The sequence below is a fragment of the Lytechinus pictus genome, chromosome 15 (assembly GCF_037042905.1).
Source record: "Lytechinus pictus isolate F3 Inbred chromosome 15, Lp3.0, whole genome shotgun sequence".
NCBI classification, from domain to species: Eukaryota; Metazoa; Echinodermata; class Echinoidea; order Temnopleuroida; family Toxopneustidae; genus Lytechinus; species Lytechinus pictus.
The window spans coordinates 20,089,705-20,103,221 of record NC_087259.1 but is presented as its reverse complement, the minus strand read 5'-3'; positions in this window follow the sequence as shown (position 1 = coordinate 20,103,221).

Genomic DNA, 13,517 nt, shown 5'->3' with positions numbered 1-13,517 from the left:
TCTGAGCTGTTATGCACAAATGGCACAAGATGTTGCACTGAGTATTAAAATGAGATGATGCCACTGTTACATGAGATCAAACAGCAGTCAATAAAATAAAATATTATTCAAGAGAAATAAGGATAAGAGTGGGAAAGGAAGTAAAATGACAGGAGAATTATTTGCTTGTATCCATATAGTTGTGTCAGTTTCTGAGACAGACAGAAAGAGAGAGAGAGAGAGAGAAGTGGGCAGGAGATGGGGGGGGGGCAGTTAGTGAAAAATCAGTTGTTTTTTTAAAGAAGCAATTGTTAGACCTTACTGTTCATGACGGGGGAGGGCTAATTATTTCTCATGGCAACATTTTCTTTGGGAACCTCTTCTGTAATATTTTTTTAGCAAAGATCCTGGCCATTTGCAGCTAAAACAAAGCAAAGATGCAGTAAAAATCGTGGTAGGCAATAACAAATAAATCATTAAAATAGATGAATAATAATACTCTGAGGAGGAAAAAAAAGAACGAATGATCTGACATGATGTAATTACAGACACCACGATATTCAATCAGGTCGCGCATTATGCTAATTAGTGACAAAATGCTAATTTACATATTTTTACGCTATGCGCGAAGGACGTTCCATGACCACGCCTCCATTTCGCTGGTGTACCAAAACAGTGGCGGTGTCCATAGACTTGTACACGAAAAATGGGAGCAGTGTGCACTTTTGACCCTCCAAAATTTTCTTCAATTCTGACCGGATGCAGAAGCGGAGTTTCACCCCCCTGTCCTATCTAACGTATCCATGAGAAGTATGATATCTCCCGGGATCGGAGGATCCGGAATGGTTGATTCTAGCGGTAATCTACTGAGTGCATCAGCATTTGAATTTTTCTCTCCCGCTTTATACTTTATTTCATATTCGTATGCCGCAAGTGTAATCGCCCAGCGTTGGACGCGTGGAGAAGCCATCTGTGGAATGGCTTTCCTCTCTCCAAAAAGACCAAGTAACGGTTTATGATCCGTAATTATTTCGAATTTACGGCCATACAGATATTGGTGAAACCGTTTCACGCCAAATACGATCGCTAGACCTTCCTTATCTAATTGCGAATATCTGCGTTCCGCAACATTCAGTGTTCGCGACGCGAAACCGATGGGTTTTTCGGTCCCATCCGAAAATCTATGTGCGAGTACGGCTCCGATACCGTACGGACTAGCGTCGCAAGCTAGTATCAGTCGCTCTTCCGGATTGTAGTGGGCTAGCACTCGAGTTGAATTAAGCAACTTTTTGGCTCTTACGAAAGCCTGTTTTTGCTCTTTACCCCACTGCCATCTTGCGTCTTTCCTCAACAACCGATGAAGAGGTTCTAGATTCGATGCAAGGTCGGGTAGAAATTTACCATAATAATTTAGCAAACCCAGGAACGACCGGAGTTCCTTTACGCTCTTTGGTTCGGGCGCATTTGTTATAGCTTGCACCTTGTCCCCCGTGGGACGAAGACCTTTGGCAGTGATTGTGTGTCCGAGGTAATCAACCTCGTCCTTGAGAAACACACATTTCTCTTTCTTCAGTCTTAGTCCAGCTTTCAGAAGAACATCCAGGACTGCTCTCAGGTTCTTCATGTGGGCATCTGTTGACTCTCCTGTGATGAGAAGATCATCTAGGTAGACAGCCACACCTGGTATACCGGCCAGCAATGACTCCATTGTCCGCTGAAACACCGAGGGCGCAGTCGAAACTCCAAAAGGCAGTCTCTTGTATCGAAATAACCCTCTATGCGTGTTGATGGTGACGAACTCCCTGGATTTCTCAGACAGGACTAGCTGCTGATAGGCATGAGAAAGATCCAGTTTTGTGAATTTCTTTCCATTTGCAAGCCTTGCAAATAGCTCTTCTACTCTCGGAATCGGATAGGTATCCGATCGAGCTGCTGTGTTAATCGTGGTTTTATAATCCCCACAAATTCGAATGGATCCATCTCCTTTGACAACTGGGACCACTGGAGCTGCCCAGTTTGAATATTGAACTGGTTCAATTATGTCATCTGCTAGAAGGCGATCCAGCTCTTGATCCAGACGACTTCGAAGCGAAAATGGAACTGGATGGGCCTTCAAAAACTTAGGTGATGCATCGGGGTCAATATCCAGATCTACTTCTACACCTTTCAACTTTCCAAGTTCTCGTGTGAACAGTCCCGCGTAGTCTGAAAACACTCTGTCTACTGCGTCATTGACCCTGACCAAGTTTATCTCCCTCCAGTCCAACTTTATTTCGTGCAGCCAATCTCGTCCCATGATATTCGGCCCTCTGCCTCTCGCAACTATCAAAGGCAAGCGTTCCTCCTTGTTGCCCTTGGATACGGCGACTTCACATTCTCCGATAATTTCAACTAAATGCTCGGTGTATGTACGAAGCCGCGTTTTTGGTTCGCTCAGCTTAGGCCTCTCTTTGTCACTCCACTGAGAGAGCCACGTTTTCTCATTGATGAGCGTTACTGCCGAGCCCGTGTCCACTTGGAAGTTTATAGGTTTCCCTTTCACTGTTAGCTGAGTCATAATCGGAGGAGGTTTGGAAGCTTTCGTCGAGTGTGTATACAACCCGTAGCTTTCGCTTTCATCATCCTCTCTTGTTTCGATCTGCAGAGTGCGAGATTTATTGGAGGCGGTCCGTTTCCCTTGCTGCTGGAAAACTTTTCTCTGGTCCTTCCTCTCTCCTTTGGCTCTGCATACCACGGCAAAATGTCCCTTTTTCCCGCAGTGGAAACACTCTCCGTCTTTTGCTGGACAAGCCTCTCCTTGATGCTGTCCCTTTCCGCAGCGACCACATGAGGAATGTTTCTTGGAATTAGGACGTTGTGACGACTTACGATGACGAACACCATGAGCGATTTTGTTCACCATCTCGCCTTTGTTCTGATCTCTGAGATCGGCTGTATTTTTATCAGCTAATTCCATTGCTAATGCAATATCTTTAGCTTTTTCGAAAGTTAGAGTTGGTTCAGCCAATAATCTCCTTTGTATTCTATCATCCGCCACTCCACACACAATCCTATCTCTCAACATCTCCTCTAAAATAGTACCAAACTTACATTCATTAGCCAATCGTCGCAGTTCAGCAATGTAAGTTGACAACGATTCATCTGGTCTCCTCGACCTGCTGTTAAACTTGAATCGTTGGAAGATCACCGATGGCTTTGGATCTCGATGATCAGTCATTAATTTCACAAGTTCCTTGAACTCAACTTCACCTGGTTTCCTTGGTGCCGCCAAACTTGACATTAACTTGTAGGTTGAGGCTCCACAAACACTAAGTAAAATGGATCTTTTCCTCCCCTCATCAATGATGTTATTGGCGTCGAAGTAGTGTCCCATACGCTCAATGTACTCGGACCAACTCCCTTCGTCTTCCCGAAATTCACCAATTGTTCCAAAAGTAGCCATCCTCAGGTACTCGAACTTTCCCAAAGTGAAGAACAAACACAAAAGTTAATCCTCGTCGCCAGATTTGTTGTTATGTACTCCTAATTAATCTACAGTAATTAGTAATTAAGGCACATAAATAAGCACACGTCTGATACTCTTGGTATATGATTCCAAAGCAAGTTTATTCCGCATTGCGCCTGCGCAGCTAGCAGCTACAATTGTGAGTCATGGTATGACATCATGTATGACATCATTATCAATATATAACAATTATTGTCACTCATTAAAAAAAATTATGATTAATTTCATAGCCAAGCAAAACCAAATTCTATCAAAATTATTTGTCCCCATTCACATTGTACATAATACTGTTAGGGCCCATGGCGGCCATCTTGAATTTCAAAATACAGTATTTATCACCTACATTGCAGAAGAAGTTATATATCTTATTAAAATCATGTTTTCAGGCAATATTTACTCATATATAAATCACAATTGCATTCAATATGGTGCCCACTCTAGTAGAAAATTATTTAGTGCCCTCTCCTTTGAAAAATTATTTTCCCCATTCATATTGTATATAAACATGATAAAAGAGTATACAGGGGTCTATCGTGACCATTTTGAATATCAAGAATATAAATATTTTGTAAAATATCAAGTTTTCAGACGTTATTTCACTCCTGCTTCACAATTACAGGTATTTTATTGTCAAAGTGTGTGTCATTTTGTGATTTCCATGAGTAATTTGCAAATAAAGGATTTTGCCAATTTAAAATGGTCAAGGATAATTTTGTTACCAGAGTGGCATATCATTCAGATTTGGAATCGGCACCTTCGACTTGACAAGAAGCCATAAAAAAACAGTGTATAAAATTATATCGAAAACAAGGTTTGGTCAATTTGTCAGGTTGTCACTCCTCCAGAGTGTAAATTAATCTGTTATATATATATATATATCCTTAGATGTGTAGAAGCCGATGATATATATATTTATATAGGGGGGGGCGGCCTATAATTATATTATATATAATGAATAATAATATAATTATGTTTACAGTCATACATACTATTCTGTAACTCTATCTCTTCTTCTTCCTCTTCATCTGTCAAACCATTCTTCTCCCATTTTCTACCCTGTTTTCTTTCCTCCTCCTTCTCTCTTCGTAACCTATATCTCTCAGTGGCTCTTCCCCACCTCTTTCATTTCCCTCTCTCACATACACCAGCTACATCTCATTCGCTGCCAGTCTTGGTCCGGTTTCATATCTCCATTACTAATATTATTTCAGTATTTGTTATATTGTAGTAGAGCAGGTTGTCATGAAATAATTTGTTAGTAATTGATGGCTTTTTAAATGAAACCGGAAACCCTGAATTTGAATAAGAATAAATGTTCGTTATTATGTTTGAAATACTCTCCTTCGTACAGATATGGTATAATAATGGATGTCTCTATCCCAACATGGGATCTGTCTTCATTGCTTTCGATAAATGCGACAAAGAAAATGGTTGCCTTCAGGTAATGACACCGGGGGGGGGGGGGGGTTCACAAAGATTTAAGTATGACTTAAGGACGTTCCACAGTTAAAGTGAAATCCATGTCATTTTCACCAAACTTTGCAAATAGATACTTTAGAACCTTAATATTCGAAATATGCAAAAATTAACATAGGTCCATGTGCTTGATTTTTTGCTATAGAACTTCAAAGTTCACCCAAATTGATGTTCTTAAGAATTGCGCATTCAAAAGAATTTGGCATTTTTAGACCGCCCAAGATTACTATAATGAGTTTAAACCTCCATTACTCATTCAAAATACATGAAAAAGTCATCAAATTTCGCAAGAGAGTTAATAATTGTATCGTTAGAATGGAGAATCTATTAATAGTGCTATTTGTTTGCAATTTTAAGTTTAACAGCACTGTCAGTTCTTAAAAGTGGCGTAAAAGATAACAAAATCCCAATCTAAAAAATGTAAAATTTCAGTAACAAACTACAAACGTACAATAAATGCTGCACTTTATTCAAAATCCATGTCATTTTCACAAAAATTTGTAGAGTTGTAGAGGAAGGTATACCTAAGAGGTACAAACATTAAAAAATAGGGGTTCATGTGCTTGTTTTTAAACTATCAGCATTTTTATTAGAGCAAATGTGCTTTTTAAAACACCAAAAATGGGCCGAATGCTTAGTATCTATGTGAAAAAAAAATCAAAACCACTCTACCATTTATTCAAACTCGGGCTAATATTCGTGATTCTTGGCAGCACTGCTATGAGGCGCCGAATGTACCAATATTATATAGAACAATTATTTGTTATATAATCATTATTTATTAAATAATAACTATTATTTATATATAATTTACATTTTATTTGTAAATAACTACTATTATATAAAATATCATTTCTAATTATTTATATATAATTCCAAGTAATACTTCATTATTTGTAAATAATAATAGTTCGACATTCCATTATTTATAAATAATGATTATTTGTTTTTCATTATTTATAAATAATGATTATTTGTTTTTCATTATTTATAAATAATGATTATATGTTTTTCATTATTTATAAATAATGATTATTTGTTTTTCATTATTTATAAATAATTTGTTGAGTTTTCCATTATTTATAAATAATGATTATTTGTTAAATAATGAAAACGTCTACTTCATTATTTATAAATAATTTTTTCGAATGCACCATTATTCTCATTATTTATAAATAATCATTATTTAATATTCGAGTTTTCCATTATTTATAAATAAAGATTATTTGTTGAATAATGAAATATCTACTTCATTATTTATAAATAATAATTTTGTTTCAATATCCCATTATTTATAAATAATCATTATTTATAAACAATTTTTACAGTTTGCCATTATATACAAATAATCATTATTTATATACAAATAACCATTATTTATTAAATAATGCCATTATTTATTAAATAATGCCATTATTTATTAAATAATGCCATTATTTATTAAATAATGGAAAACTCGCTATAACATGCAAATGTGGGACCGCCCATGATATGAATATTCATGATGCGATTTCCTTTACGTGATTTTTCTTCACAAATTTTTGTCCATTTCCTCTTCATAATGACATTTCTTGAAGCAATTTTCTAGGGATATGGTCTGATTGTAATATTCTTCATTTTCTATATAACTTCGTCTTCGTAGAAATATCAAAAAGTGTAATTTTATACGATTTTTCCTACAGTTCACAATCCCCATAGGCGCGCGTGTACGGTAGGGACAACCGGTGAATCGACGGAGTGCTCTTCATCGAAATACTACGTTGGTTGGTCCCCGGAAGTGGCGGGCGGAATTTAGCCCGAATCCTCGATGGAAGTCGATCAAGTGCATATGAGCTGAGAGAGTGAAATATCAGTGTACTTGTACAGGCCCTTCTACTTTTTATAAATATTTCTTGTTGCTTTTTTTGTTAAGTTAATTTTTCCTGGTGTAGAGATAAGTTTCAGTTCTAATAATGCACTTCAAATACATTTTGGAGTGTCTGTTTGAGGCGTTTGGGGCGATTTCACCCTGGCCCCAAAATGTCCGGGGGCATGATATGACCCCTAAATTTTTTAAAACTTATTTTTCTATTGAAAATTATCACAAAATTCACCAAAAGTGTGCACGAAAGCCTTCGTATTTCACTTTTAAAACTCCAAAAAGTGCCCAAATGACGAGCTTGGTCGCTTCGCTGTGTCGCTTTCAACCTGAGAACGTTTACGCGTCTGCTTCCCCCCCCCCTCCTCCGAAAGAAATTCTGTATACGGCCATGCTCTAAAGAGCCTGGCACATTGATTTATGTATACTTTCATTTTCATTATTTTTATCTCATTATCAACATGGCCTTACGCAGAATTTTTTCCAGGGGGGCCGGGGCCGGAGCATGACGCGCGTAAACTTTCTCAAAAAAATCTTGAAAGCGAGACAGCCACGGGACCAAGCCCAAATGACAAGCTTGGTCGCTTCGCTGTCTCGCTTTCAACTTGAGAACGTTTACACGCGTCTGCCCCCACCCCCGAAAGAAATTCTGTGAACGGCCATGCTCAAAAGAGCATATGGCACATTGATTTATATGTACTTTTCATTTTCATTATTTTTATCACATTATCATCATGGCCTTACACAGAATTTTTACCGGGGGGGGGGGGAGCAGCTAGGACGCGCGTAAAGTTTCTCAAAAAAATCTTGAAAGCGAGACAGCGACGCGACCAAGCTCAAATGACAAGCTTGGTCGCTTCGCTTTTTCAAGATTTTTATGAGAAAGTTTACGCGCGTCATGCTCCGGCCCCGGCCCCCCTGGAAAAAATTCTGCGTAAGGCCATGTTGATAATGAGATAAAAATAATGAAAATGAAAGTATACATAAATCAATGTGCCAGGCTCTTTAGAGCATGGCCGTATACAGAATTTCTTTCGGAGGAGGGGGGGGGGAAGCAGACGCGTAAACGTTCTCAGGTTGAAAGCGACACAGCGAAGCGACCAAGCTCGTCATTTGGGCACTTTTTGGAGTTTTAAAAGTGAAATACGAAGGCTTTCGTGCACACTTTTGGTGAATTTTGTGATAATTTTCAATAGAAAAATAAGTTTAAAAAAATTTAGGGGTCATATCATGCCCCCGGACATTTTGGGGCCAGGGTGAAATCGCCCCAAACGCCTCAAACAGACACTCCAAAATGTATTTGAAGTGCATTATTAGAACTGAAACTTATCTCTACACCAGGAAAAATTAACTTAACAAAAAAAGCAACAAGAAATATTTATAAAAAGTAGAAGGGCCTGTACAAGTACACTGATATTTCACTCTCTCAGCTCATATGCACTTGATCGACTTCCATCGAGGATTCGGGCTAAATTCCGCCCGCCACTTCCGGGGACCAACCAACGTAGTATTTCGATGAAGAGCACTCCGTCGATTCACCGGTTGTCCCTACCGTACACGCGCGCCTATGGGGATTGTGAACTGTAGGAAAAATCGTATAAAATTACACTTTTTGATATTTCTACGAAGACGAAGTTATATAGAAAATGAAGAATATTACAATCAGACCATATCCCTAGAAAATTGCTTCAAGAAATGTCATTATGAAGAGGAAATGGACAAAAATTTGTGAAGAAAAATCACGTAAAGGAAATCGCATCATGAATATTCATATCATGGGCGGTCCCACATTTGCATGTTATAGCGAGTTTTCCATTATTTAATAAATAATGGCATTATTTAATAAATAATGGTTATTTGTATATAAATAATGATTATTTGTATATAATGGCAAACTGTAAAAATTGTTTATAAATAATGATTATTTATAAATAATGGGATATTGAAACAAAATTATTATTTATAAATAATGAAGTAGATATTTCATTATTCAACAAATAATCTTTATTTATAAATAATGGAAAACTCGAATATTAAATAATGATTATTTATAAATAATGAGAATAATGGTGCATTCGAAAAAATTATTTATAAATAATGAAGTAGACGTTTTCATTATTTAACAAATAATCATTATTTATAAATAATGGAAAACTCAACAAATTATTTATAAATAATGAAAAACAAATAATCATTATTTATAAATAATGAAAAACATATAATCATTATTTATAAATAATGAAAAACAAATAATCATTATTTATAAATAATGAAAAACAAATAATCATTATTTATAAATAATGGAATGTCGAACTATTATTATTTACAAATAATGAAGTATTACTTGGAATTATATATAAATAATTAGAAATGATATTTTATATAATAGTAGTTATTTACAAATAAAATGTAAATTATATATAAATAATAGTTATTATTTAATAAATAATGATTATATAACAAATAATTGTTCTATATAATATTGGTACATTCGGCGCCTCATACTATGCAGAGTAAAGTATTTTGAAATTGTAGAAAATATTTTTTTGAATGGTCCATGGAATAATTCAATTTTTTAGCTTCATAAAATAACGCATCGGATCTGCAGTTCAAGTGCAGAAGATAAGAAAAATCAGCTCATACCCGCAGCTAATTAATCACCTGTTCATCCATTGTGACGTCAGCGCGCAGAGTGTAAACTATGCGCAGATCATAATGCGCACAAATATAACTGTGGAACGTCCTTAAATGCCTAGTTTCATGTGTTATAAAATGCATGACCGCATTTGTCAGATCATGCGGATCATGCCAAGAGGACGCGCAGTACTGCGTATTGATCAATAAGATTGCGCGTTACATGCGTCGTGATCTGGGGCCCGTAACACAAAAATTAGCAATGATCGTAAAACATTTTTCTACGATTGATTCCATTGACTACAATGTACGATCAATCGTAAAAATCAAGCGTACGATCAATCGCTAACCTTTGTGTTACGGGACCCAGGTCGGGATTTAAGTGCGATTTAAGTCATCTCTGTGAAACACGTACCCCCTAGCCTCGATATCTTTTGTTTTATTTCCGTTGGGGTCAAGTGCATAACAGATCGATTGCAATGAATAGAGCTAGGGTATTGAGGTTGCATGACATTTACTCCAGCGACAATTGCTCCAATTGAAAATCTGTGCGTTAAGCTAAACATAAAACCTAACCTCCAAAACTAAATAAACCCTAATCCTCATCTTTACGTAATTCTGAACCAAAAACTCTATTACAATACCCTAACTCAAACTTTATGCCCTCTGAGATATTGAGGTAGGAACAACATGTGGCAGGAGCAAATATCGCGTCACTATTTTGATGGGTAGGAAAAAAATACTAAATTGATGAGGATTGCCTCCCTCCCTAAATCAAGTTATAAAATAAAATCAAAATAATCAAACAAGGCGATGCCATAGTGAAGAAAAATATAATGTGGCACTTATGACCTTCTTACTCTCTTAAAAAATAAATGAATAAATAAATTAATTAATAGATGAATAAATAAATTAATAAAAATGGAACACTTCTTGATACTGTCCTTTTCTTTTAACATGTTACAGATCCTCCCTGGCTCTCACAAAATGGGTCGTGTTGACCACGTTAAAATCCAGGACCAGACAGGCGCCGACATGGAACGCGTAGAGTTCGCCAAGCAAAAACTCGGCCTTTTGCACGTCGAACTGAAAGTTGGGGACGCCCTTTTCTTTCACTGCAATGTTCTGCATTGTAGCAGTCCAAATAACAGTGACAGACGGCGTTGGTCTTTCATTATGTGCTATAACAGAAAGGATAATGACCCCCTATGGGTTCATCACCATCCTTCTTATACACCAATGGAAATTGTGAGTATATAGGCCTCACGCAATCTTTACCCTAACGATAAATCATGCTAACTCCTTCTTTTAGATTGACGCAAAATTACTTGCGCTTAGATTGACGCAAAATGACTTGCGCGCCGCTCCTCAATTCTCGCATCGTGCTGGAAACCTGCTTTTATTTGTGATAATTTGCGAAGATGCAATCTAAGACGCCAACCGCCTGAGCATGAGACGACGATCAGACCAGAACTCCGTTGCATAAAAGTATTATGGTAACCTTGCCATGCAATTGTAACTTGCATGGAATCCTTGATTCTGATTGGCCATTGATCATCGTTACAATGGTAGTTAAAATTCATAGTTACCATATTGCTAACTTTTATGCAGCGGGTCCCAGTTTTCCCAAAATGACGCAAGTGGGCCAAAATCAGGTGGTCAATTTTAAGTTTGGTACACGTACGGTTTTGAAAAAAAAAATTAGGGGGGGGGGGGCTTCAGCCCCCAGTTCCGCGGCCCCTGTAATAGACGGCTTTGCGACAAAAAATCAAAAGCTCAGTGATTCTTTTTTTTCGGGGGGGGGGGTGGTGATGTTAGGTTTTTTGTTGAGGGGGGGGGGAACTAGGGGCCAAGGTTAATTGGTGTAGCAAACATGTAGGGTTAACAAAAACCAAAATAAGAATCGGAGGCACAAAAACAATATTGCCTTCAAAATCGCCCCAATCTCAATCGAAAGGCTAAAAATGGATGTTCAACTTGAAAATGGCATTGGAAACGGTATGTTTTGACTAGCAAAATGTATCAAACATAGGCCTACCTCTTATAATACCATTATTTTTTCTAAAATCCTTAATTGGCGCTCGTCATGCTCGTGGGGAAAATGGTTTGGAGATGGGGATGAGGTGATTTGATTAAAGGTGATGTCAATTAATGCAGTATATAACTAGAAAATGAAAATCGTTTCTCATTTACAAGGTTCCCAACGCCGCGATCCTGGAATGCCCGGATGAAGTGGATTTGGCGGGAAAAGATTTCCTAAATCCCAGAGAACATGAAGCAGTTCCGTTCCAAGAAGATGAACATAACAAAACAGAGCAGAAAAAAAATAGGATGGATGGATGGATGGAGCATTAATGATTATTTCTCTCATACTTTTTGTAACCATCTTCTTTGTGTATGTTGCTTTATATCATACACTAATTTGATTTTGGTGCTCTTTAATTTAAATTTTACATGGAGCTATGTGAGTCGTAATCGGTTACTGCATGTCGCATCATGAAAATGAGAAATAATGTCTGTACCAACATCGTGAGTATTTTCTACTATCCATTGTATATTCTAATACATTATCAGATTATCGATTCATGTATTCAAAACGGTATTATTTTGCTTTATAGTGTTTGCTCTCCTGGAAGTTAGATAATCTTAAGGTACTCTTTGTAGCAGTGGCATGAAGAATCAGAATTTCGCGGGAGCCAGACATGGCACACGGGGCAGATTTTCTAAAAAGATACGAGCGAGCAAATATTTTGACCATTCCAAAATACAAATTTGATTATGTTATAGATTTTGACATTATATTCAGAAAAAAAAAAATCAAATTTCTCCCCCTTTTTTTCCTGTTCTTCTCTTTCAACCTTTTCTTTCTTGGTCATGTTTTTTTTTTTTGGGGGGGGGAGGGGGGGGGGGGTCGATGGCCCCAAGTCCCACCCTTTTGTACGCCTCTATATACAGTTATTGATCCGGGTGCCATTACATAAAGCTGTTCAAAAGTTAGGAGCGACTTTAAGAACGACTGGTGATCCTTTCTTACGCGCTAAACCATCGCCAATTTATTATACCATTTACCATCACAAGAAAGGATCACCAATCGTTCTTAAAGTCGCTCTTAACTTACGAACAGCTTTACGAAACGGCGCCCTGGAAGTAGTCTGATGTGAAAAAAAGAGAAGAAAATCTCTTGTATAGCCCTTCGTAAACTCAGGAAGATAAGTGTCATCGTTTCGGTTCGAAGTTGAACTCGACATTCAATAGGTCTAATTATGATTATTGAATATCCGAGGTACACTTTAAAACGATGATAAACCAATTATTTATTTATTTTTAAACAAGTGCACACCAAGTTACCAATAATGCATATAGTATTTCCATTTATTTGAAAGCAGGATAAAAGAGCATTGTACATTAAATACTTTGCTCACGGGCATAGGTGCCGCGGCCGGGGATAGAACCCCGGACTTTTTATGTATAGCCAGACGCCTTAGACCACTCGGCCACGGCACCATTTATTTTTTATTATTTGTTTTAAAACAAGTTCACACCTAGTTACCAATAATGCATATAGCATTTCCATTTATTTGACAGCAGGATAAAAGAGCATTGTAGATTAAATGCCTTGCTCACGGGCATAGCGGCCGCGGCCGGGGATCGAACCCCGGATTTTCATGTATAGCCAGGCGCCTTAGACTACTCGGCCACGGCACCTCCAATTGATGAAAATTACGATCGATCGTTAAGGTAACGTGACAAAACTCATTTTATTTGTCGAGTAGATGTATAGTTGATTCATTTGTGTGAGATCTTTGGTCCAATATAGATTAAGCTTTACGATACAGCTACCCCATACTGCTGAAATAATCCTTGCCTGAAATTTGTGGAATTTATTTTTCTATGGAATAAAGGTATGCAATCATCCAAGCCAATTGTTATAGTCTTTTGTCTTCTTCATGTAACTAACTTGAATACGTCTAACATTTAAGCATTAGCCTGTTAGATAATGATAATGATAATAATAATAATATTTTATTTATCCTTACCCTTCTCCATTCCCATATATCGAGCGCC